A 10,339-nucleotide genomic window follows, 5' to 3' on the forward strand; every position below is an offset into this window, starting at 1 on the left:
ACAGAACACCAGTGATGACTTCTGGACAATTGTGTTGTTTGATTATTTGTTGGTGTATTGTGTTGTGTGTTTCCATTTACAGTTTGGTCACGCTTGGTTTAAATAATAGCATGACAGTAGGAAAGGATTAAAACATTAAGAACAAGACGGTGAAGCAGAATGGGGGTAGAGATTGGTGGATGTGTAGCATGTGCAGCCACAAGACCCAGACTTATAACAACCCCGGCACCCCTATTCCCACAAAAAGACCCCAAGGGTTATGCGTGCATGATTGGCCTGACTAAGGAAAGAAACCCTACGAATTGTGACACTTTGAGCATTATTTTCCCCCCCATCAGTAACAGAACCCGAACAGGACTATTTTCACCCAAAAAGGGGGAGGGGAACTACACGTGCTTCGTTAGAAGTTCAAGCACACCTCAAGTACGCTTGGGGCACATCCCGGCGGAATGGTGTAACCGCACGGTCACTGGGAACGAGTCTGTGGGTTCATGGGCACGAGCAGGATTGTATGATTATTGTGGAAGGATGACTTTGGTTGTTAACATGCCAGAGAACTCGGAGGGGACATGCGCCATGGTCAGGTTAGCAGCTCCTTTATTACTGATAGGCAAAAAACTACACAGGGACCCGGTAACTGATGCAGCAAGACAGAAGCGAAAGGCAAACCATTTTGATTTAACAAGGAATACCCCCACATACATAGATGCAATAGAAATACCTCGTGGAGTTCCGGACAGGTATAAGTTAGCAGACCAGATAGCAGGGGGATTTGAGAATATTCCGATACTTTCCGCATTATTCCCCATTACTCCAAATAAAAATGTGGATCGGATTAACTATGTACATTATAATGTCCTCAGGCTAGCCAACCTGACTAGGGATGCAGTGCAAGGACTTAGAGATCAGCTGGGACCAACCTCACTGATGGCGGTGCAAAATCGTATGGCATGAGATATGTTGTTGGCGGAAAAGGGGGGCGTCTGCGCTATGCTTGAGGATATGTGTTGTACATTCATTCCTAATAATACCGCTCCGGATGGGTCAGTTAGTAGAGCATTGGATGGTTTGAAGACCCTATCAGAGGAAATGCATGAGAATTCAGGCATAAACAACCAGTTGGAATCCTGGATGGTGAGCCGGTTCGGTCAGTGGAAAGACTTAATTGTGTCATTGATGGTTTCATTAGCCACATTCACGGGAATTGCTGTGACATGCGGGTGCTGCTGTATTCCATGTATTAGGGCGTTAATGGTTAGACTAATCTCAGCTATGATAGAAAGGAAAGATGTGCATGAGGGTACCACGATGATGCCACTGATACAGGGGGAAAGGGACGTAGAGACAGGAGATGCCAGAATAAAGGAGTGTGATTGGTGATCTCTTTGTAGAGATCAAAAGGGGGAATTGTGGGGTTTCAGAAATTAAATGAATGCTAAGCTTACACTAGTAGAGAATAATGCGCAGAATGGAATAGGACTAATCCTTGAATAAATAAAATAATTACTGTATGTCCAGACATAACAGGAAATGCCCTAGACGTGCATATGTGTGATTATGCAAGAAGACACGTGTACGAGACGGTCAAACAAAGGTGACGGCTGAGATGGAAAAACACAAAAGCAGAAGTGTCACAAGGCGAGAGAAATATAAGTCTGTCTGTTGCAAAGTTATGCTTTAGATCTCACTCACACTGTGTTGTGAAGTGACATCTCCAGAGCTCTGCATTAATAAAAGGCCACAGGGTAACGCATTGGTTCCTGTCTCTTCTTTCCTGCATCAACGGACACGACATTAACTAATGATATCACAGAATCTGGCCCTTAGCTATTTTATTAGCTTTTTATCAGGGCACGCTTAGTAGAACGTCACATCACTACATCAACCTTTTAAAAAAATTAACAGGCAATCAAATTATTTTGGCTATACTAAAACCTGTCCTGGAGCAATGCCTAGCTAGCTGGATAGCTAACACTAACATGCAAGACTGAGTTTGTTTTGCAGAAGTAGCAGACGCTAAATAGCTGCCTTGTAAAAGAGGTTTGCATTGGGGACTGTTTGTATTTGATGTATGCACGTTAGGTATTATTGCATAACGCTATTTGTGATGTATTTTTGTTTTTCAATCAGTCACATTCCGAGCCAAACTTCTCTTAGCTATCTTGTATCAGTGGAGAACTACTTTTGATGGCATTGTTACTAGCTAACTGTTAGCTAGCAAGGTAACAAGGTAACTCTTTTCAAACAACAAAAAGAAAAAACACTTTACTGTGATTAACAACTATGAATTTACTAAGTTGTGATTGTTTCATAGAAGGTCTGATTAGCTAGCCTAGCTAAAGCTATGTTTGATACGTTTTGATACGTCTAACGACACTGGCATTTTTGGACGAGTAGCTTTATAGTTGCTTAGCTAATGTCACAGAATTAAAAGTAGAATCAGAAGGAAATGTTGAATATTGTGTCATTGCACCAGCCATGAGGCATTAAAGTGTCTGGACAAGAACATAGCTAGCTAGCTAACTGGCTTAGATCACTACTGCAGCTCTCACACCTCCGTTTATTACATCATAATAGGTAATGTGGACTTTTTAAGGACCATTGTTGCGTCTGATAACCCGTTCAGAAAAGGTGTTCTTCAGCTGAATGAACAGATACTGAAACGAACACTAAGGAGATCATCCAACATTGAACATATTTCACTAGACACACTAGTGGAAGAGCTGCTGAGGTTCCTGAGCCATGAATTTCCGGCCTACAGCATCTACTCTGGACAGGTATGTCACCGCCTTGCACCAGGATGCAGAGATCCATGAGCATGACTGAGATGTAATTATAACTATATACACCTCATTAGTCTGATGCTAATGAGCACACATGCACACCTGCTGTCCAGTTCTTTAACATCCATATCCATCACCTTGATTTATCTTAGTTAGTTGCTGCTGAAGCTCTGTCTCTCTTTCTCTCTTTCCCCATGCCTCCTTCTCTTCCTGTAGGAGTGTGGATACACCACTGGCGTTGTTGCCTGATGCACCTCCTTTGGAAGAGGACACGGTCCACTGTCAGAACTGGCAGGAGACAGTGGAGCCGCACACACTCGCCTCTCTCGGCTCCCGGGAGATCGAACGGCAGGCTGTCATATATGGTAAAACAGCAAATGTGGTGCACAGCAACTGACTATAAAAGACAACTCCCAGTACACAGTTAACATGTAAAATGAAAAAAAATTATTTACTGATCTAACTTAAACTAAATAGCTACTAAATCTTTTGAACATACAGTATTCTATTTATTATGCACATATGGTAATTCTATCCTGACTCATGAACATGTGGAATTCTGAATTGTGTAACGTTTGTAAGAAATTGTAGTGACTTTGCTATATCCTCTTCCTCAGAGCTGTTCACAACGGAAGCGTCTCACCTGCGGACTCTCAGGGTTCTCGATCAGGTGTTCTTCCAGAAGATGAGGAACCTTTTGACCGTCGAAGAACTTTCCTGTATCTTCCCCAACCTGCCCCAGGTCTACAGTCTTCATGGTCAGTCTCTCTGTGTGCGAGCGTGTGTGCGTGCGTGCAAATCCGCTCCATTTGTCTTAGTGTGTTTTCAAACCTAAATTTCTGAAGCCTACTTGGTGTCTAAATCATAATCAAGATTAAAGAAGTGTAAAACCCACCCAAACTGGGAATTTAATGACAGAACAATATCAGCTATTGGCACCATGCCATTACTGTGAGCAGGTATGGACTGGAGGCTGTACATGTTGTTTCTGCGGTGGCCTTCATGACACAAGTAGAGTTTTGTTGCCCACTGACACAACTTTCTAACAAACCACATACACACTGGCTCGCTTAAACAGATTCTGTTTTGTGGTGTTGCATTTGTGTTTCAGCGAATCTGTGTGAGTCCATGAAGAGGCTGAGGGACTCTCCTATAGTTCAAGGCATAGGAGACATCATGGTGTCTAGAGTGAGAGCTGGCTAGTGTTACTCCCTTTCTAGTTCACATCATCTTTGGGTGCTGTCTAAAATGAAGTGGTTGTTCTGTGTAGTGTGGGATATACTTGTTGCTTTACTTGATATGTCAGTAGCTCATGTGTTTGTGTGTGTGCGTGTTAGTTTGAAGACGCTGCAGGAGAGGAGTTCCAGGAGCAGGTGTCTCACCTGTGCAGTCAGCAGAGTCAGGCACTGGAGCTCATTAAAAATAAACGCAAAGACCCGCGTTTCGCGCACCTTATACAGGTAACACTTTTTAGAGGTATAAAGCCTTTGGACAAACCTACAAACACTAGAGCTTCTGCCATATTTGTTAGTGGGCTGGGTTGTGAATTGGTTGACCCATATTTTGAATTGGAGACTATCCAGTCTTTTAGATTTGACTTTTATTGCAGCACATAACTTCTAGTGATGCTGTTTTAGGTATAAATTGGTGTTGCAGTCAACAGAATCCACATTTGGACTTAGATGTCCTTGGCTCATTCGTGTGTGTGTGTGTGTGTGTGTTAGGAATGTGAAGCCAGCCCTCACTGCCGCCGACTACAGTTAAAGGACCTTCTAGTGTCTGAGATGCAGAGACTCACCAAATACCCCTTGCTGCTGGATAACATCATCAGACACACAGAAGGCATGTATAGAAACACTCACATACAATGTATTGAACCATGAAAACACTTCAGTATACACACACATACCAGCTTACCAAGGAGGCAAGCACACACACCCTTTTTCCTGGATTAACACTAGTATGTGCCCCCACAACAGCTGGTTCTCCAGACCTGCAGCCATTGCTGAGGGCACAGGCGTGCTGCCGTGGGATACTACGAGCTGTCAATGAGGTCGTCAGGGAGACGGAGCACCGGCGACTGCTCAGCCGTTATCAGCGCAGGCTAGACTTGTCCCCTCTGGAGAGGCAGGCCAGTCCTGTCGCTGCTCAGTTCAAGGTACGGCCTTACTATGTATCCACCATCTGCCTTCCAAACAGCTTCTCTGGTCTTGGAGCACCTGATCCAGAGTATGAATTATTAACTATATTGTTTTTCTATGTAGAATCTGGACCTGACCACTAAGAAACTGATCCACGAAGGACCGTTGACTTGGAAAGTTAGTAAAGATAAAGCTATAGGTAAGAGATCATCACAGCTGAACAAATCACTGTTAACTCTGGGGAATGCAGCTATTGAGAGCATGGGGCTATGCTGACTTGGAGTTATTTGGTTCCCTGCTACCTCACACATGACATGGTCTGAATAACTGTGTGTGTGTGTGTACACCTGCATCTGCCTGTATGTTCATACGTGTGTATACACATGTTTCAAGGACTTTTAATGTGAATGGATGCTTTCAGTGATCTGTGTGCAAGCTTGCATACATTTTTGTTTTTCCTCTTGCAAATGATTACTTGACAGGTCCATTCTCACTCTGTGTGTGTGTGTGTGTGTGTGTGTGTGTGTGTGTGTGTGTGTGTGTGTGTGTGTGTGTGTGTGTTCCAGACATTCATGCTCTGCTTCTCTCAGACATGTTGGTGCTACTCCAAAGGGGTTCAGGTGACCGTTTGATCTTGCGATGTCCAGCGCGCTCACTGGGTGGGGTTTGGGGTAGGAACACGGACCTCAAAACCCCCTTTTGCCCCGTTGTTCGCTTGGATTCATCTCTTGTCAGATCTGTGGCTGCAGGTATATTTGTAGTTATTCTTACAGCTATGAATAGCCAGAATAGATGAATGGGTCTGGAATAACTATGTCTTTATTTTATTTTTAAAAAATTAAGAAGCCAGTTAGAAATTGCATTTGGGTTAGTTTGAATACATTGTTTGACAACCTGCTCTTCTCTATCAGATAACAAGGCCTTGTATGTGATCAGTACATCAGAGAGACAGATATACGAGCTGGTGGCTGGGACTTCCTCTGAGAAAAACACGTGAGTTTGTTTTTTTGTCTCTCTCTGACCCACCATCTTCTCATCAAGGTCAACCAGTCAGCACTGCTGTGTCTGTTTTGTGATAACATTTATGGTGTCAGGCCATTTATGTTCAGATGATTTTAACAACATTGTGCTGTTGTAGAAATTGGGACCTGATGGCTTTAGCGATGTTTCCACAGATGGAAGAACCTGTTAGAAAAGACCATCTCCTCGGCCTCTGGAGGCAGTGAAGCCACCAAGCAAGGATCAACAGCTATCCCAACTGACCAATCAGAAGCCTACATGCATACTGGTGGGCAGGGTTATGTGGGAGGACGAGCTAAAATGGCTGATGCTGCTCTTCAAGATGGTAAGAATTTGTTACACTCCGTTACACAGTCATTGTTGCACTATGATAGTTAAACAGTATATTTCTGGTGGTGGTGGTGGTGGTGTTTTTATAAATAGAATTTTAGCAGGCTCAGATATTTACCAACTTTTTTGCACCCTTTGTGTTCTGCCAGTCAGGACACTAAGACTGTTGATCCTTGGATCCTTGGATCCTTTAGAGGCTGCCAGTCAGAAGCAGAAAGTGACATCATTGTCCTCACAGCAAGAAGGGCAGGAGATGCCTTGCCAGTCACCAAAAGGCCGTTCACACCTGGAGATGCTGAGGCATGAAACGAGGCCCTGCCAATCACGAGCAAGCATACGGCAGCGCATGATAAAAAATGTGGATGGAATCTTTCAATCAATGAAGGGGCTGATGAAAAACCTGCATCAGCTTAGGGTAAAGTGGATATATTACTCACGCTCTCTCAACACACACACACACACACACACACACACACTATCATTGCAGCTAGCTAGCACTTTCATGTTATGTTTTAAAAGAATGGCTTTGTGCACTTGTGAGATCCTGGTTAACTCCTTGTTTTCATTTTCATAGGAGATTGAAGCAGACCACTGTAGACTGCTCACAATGGTGAGAAAAAAGTCACCTGTCAGTCAGTTCAGATGACACCATCCATGGGTCTTCCTCCATTATCAGGACACCATCTATTTATCTTGGGTCGAGCGATGGTAAGTGTGTCAAAGAAGCCATTTATAAATACTGGGGCTAAACCTGTTTAATGCTGTACCACAATTCTTTTTGATTGTACCAAACAAAAAGATCTAGTCTGGAATCACTAGAATAATTTGGGGTTGAGTTTAAATGGAGCACACAGTTGAATATTAAAACATCACCGCAGATCTTGGGTCTTGCTATTGCCAGACTGAAAACTGGCCTTCAAACCTGTAGCAATTCCCAATTTTAACTTTAAGAATTTTATGTATTTATTTGAATAATGTTTAGTATTGATTTTGGAGTTGATGTAATTATGTTGCTTATGGTGTACTACCCCTGCAGACTGTGGCAATTGTATGGTCATCTTTCCAACCTGTTTAGGTAACGAAGAAGGGCCAACAGAACCAGTTCAGCCCAAGATCCATTCTACAGGATTTTGATTTATTACACAAGACATTGTAAAGAGTTTTACTTACACATTTGAAACATGAACACACACATACTAAGGGTGTGGCATTCCTGCCATTTCATACATCCTGTGTAGCTCTTTACTAGAATCCCAGCATGCCTTTCTCCTGGGAGAAACCTGCAAATATTGTATTGTCTGCAACTGAGAAGAGAGACAGGACAGACGAACCTTCAGCTCATGCACCGAGTTGGAATAAAAAGCATTCAAATGAAAGTCCAGATATGTGAGGTGTTTTTTTTTTTATTAGGTAAAGCTAAAGTTGGAACAAGGGAACTGAGGTGACAGTTTAAAAAAAAATTAGTCAATGAAGATGAAGAAATGGAACTAAAATGAGACTGAAAATGTATGGCTGAGGAAATGAATCTGCCCATTAAAGGGACCCCCCCCCAAGCACTTTACCCAATACATGTATGTTAATACTCACTCACGTCATCAGTGACAAACTGGCAACCCAACAGGTGCCATTTTGCTCGAGGACCCATAATCAGCCCATGTCAACTTGACCCAAGATTGTGGCTCTCTTCGCCTTATGGAATGTGTGGATGGGTGACTTAAACAAATTCAGGTTCTTTTTCACTGGGACCCCTGCAAGACACATGGGCTCCAAGAGAGTATTTTGCATTAATATCATCATATGTCTATGTTGTATCCTTTATTTTATAAATTAACACTATGCGAGAGCAAAGAATAAAGAGTGTGGAAGGAGTTTATTTTATTTCTTTAAGCGTTCTACAGAATAGAAAATAAAGGTTTGGCCTCTCTTTACGCACAATGGATAAGGCAGGGCGTACTGGGATTGCCATTGTGTTGTGGCAAGACATCATCTTCACTGCTCATTACTGTATACTTATTTGTGCAGCCCTGTTCTGGACTGACTCCTGTCAACATTGCAGGGAACAAAAAGGAACATATTTGTTGTCTGATATCATGTCATTACCTATGAAGGGGCACCTTCTGTGTAGTGTAAATATTGTGAAGCTCGTCCCTCACCTCTTGAAATGGCTCAGTGATGCCAGGGTTGGTTTTTGACACATATGAAAGGATTTATACTTTGATCTGTTAAGATGTTGGTAGAAGTGGCTCCTTTACACTGACTCCAGTTTGGCCTTTGTTGTATAATGGCTAATGTTATGGTTCAAAAAAGAATGAAATTGTCCAAGATCAGTGTTAAGGACCAGGTTCTACCTTAATCTAGCTGCATCTGGATGCTAATAGCCCAATGCTAGATTATGCCATCACATTTCCCTTTTATAAACTAACCTGTGAAAGGGAGAAGGAAGAATGGCCCTCTATCCTGTGTGGCTTTCCCACTCCCATGTGTTGGGACTGTTTTGAGGGTCGTTGGTGTAATTGGATTTTGGGGTGAATGTGGACCGGGCTTTGACAATTGACAAAATGTATAGAGCGGCTGGTCCATTTTTGGCTTTGTATGCAAGCATCAAGATTTCAAATCTGATGTGGTCAGTTACTTCATACTGCCAATGAAGTGAGCGCAGCAGTGGAGTGACATATGAATTTAGGAAGATTGAAGACCAGTGATGCAGCTGCATTATGGACAAGCTGTAGAGGGCTGATGGCTCTTAGAGGAAGACCAGCAAGTAGCGAGTTGCAGTAGCTTAGCTTTGAGATTACAAAAGACTGCACAATTACCTGGGCAGCTTCCTGTGAAAGAAAGGGCCGAATCCTTCGTATGCTACAAAGGAGAAATCTGCAAGACCAGGTCAGATTTGAAATATGAGTAGAGAATGACAACTGGTTGTCCAAAGTTATGCCCAGGCTACGAGCAGCTTCAGATAGTGATACCAGGGAGTTCTCGATGTACATAAGCTCGGCTTTACTGGGGTTGAGCCTCAAGTGGTGGCTGTCATCCATGACACAATGTCAGTCAAGCATGCTGAGATAAGTCTGGAGACCTGCGTATCGGAGGGTGGGAAAGAAAGAAATAATTGGGTGTCATCAGCATAGCAGTGGTAGGAAAAGCCATGAGAAGATATTACATCACCAAGAGAACAGGTATACAAAGAGAAGAGGGCCTAATACTGAGCCCTGGGGGACACCAGAGGAGAGTCTACATGGATTGGAAGTGGATCCTTTCCATGTTACCTGATAGGACTGAAAAAACTGGAATCAGATTGTGAGCTAAGAAAGGGAGAGAGAGACAAGTACTCATGCATGTGAGCACACAGCTAGACAACATGGAAAAAAGACACCCAACATGCACCCAACATGCAGCAGGAGTGGCTAAAGCCATACAGAAAACAGCGCATCTGGTAATGGGACATCCAATCACGGTACTAACCACACACAGTGTAATAGCATACGTGAACTCACAAGCCTTCGCCTTGACAGCACTAAGGCAACAGAGGATCAGCAAAATTTTGGAAGCACCACACATCACGTACACGCATGAACGAATCAACATGGCAGACATGATGGGAGGAGAAGAGCCTCATCAGTGCGAACAGGAAGTCAAAAAGCAGGAGAAGGTGAGACCAGACCTAGAAGGAGAACCAATTCCAGGAGCAGGGAACATGTTCACCGATGGATGTGGATTTAGAGGACCATACGGGGATATAAAAGCAGGGTGTGCAGTGGTGGCAGAAACACAGGGAGAAGTAGATGAATTTTGGACGGTGAAAGCAGAAAGGCTGAAAGGTTAGCAATCAGCACAGCGAGCTGAGGTAATGGCAGTAGTGGAGGCCTTGAAGTTAGCAAAGGGCAAGGAAGTGAATATTTATACTGACTCTGCTTACACGGTAGGGGCAGCACATGTGGAGCTAAGACAATGGATGAGAGCAGGGTTTAGGACAGCGGGAAACAAACCAATTAAACATGAGGCAGAAATGAGGGAGCTGGCAAAGGCCTTGCAGGGACCAGAAAGAGTAGCTATCATAAAGTGCAG

The sequence above is a fragment of the Electrophorus electricus genome, unplaced genomic scaffold, assembly GCF_041902795.1.
Source record: "Electrophorus electricus isolate QZ-2024a unplaced genomic scaffold, ASM4190279v1 Scaffold27, whole genome shotgun sequence".
Taxonomy (NCBI): domain Eukaryota; kingdom Metazoa; phylum Chordata; class Actinopteri; order Gymnotiformes; family Gymnotidae; genus Electrophorus; species Electrophorus electricus.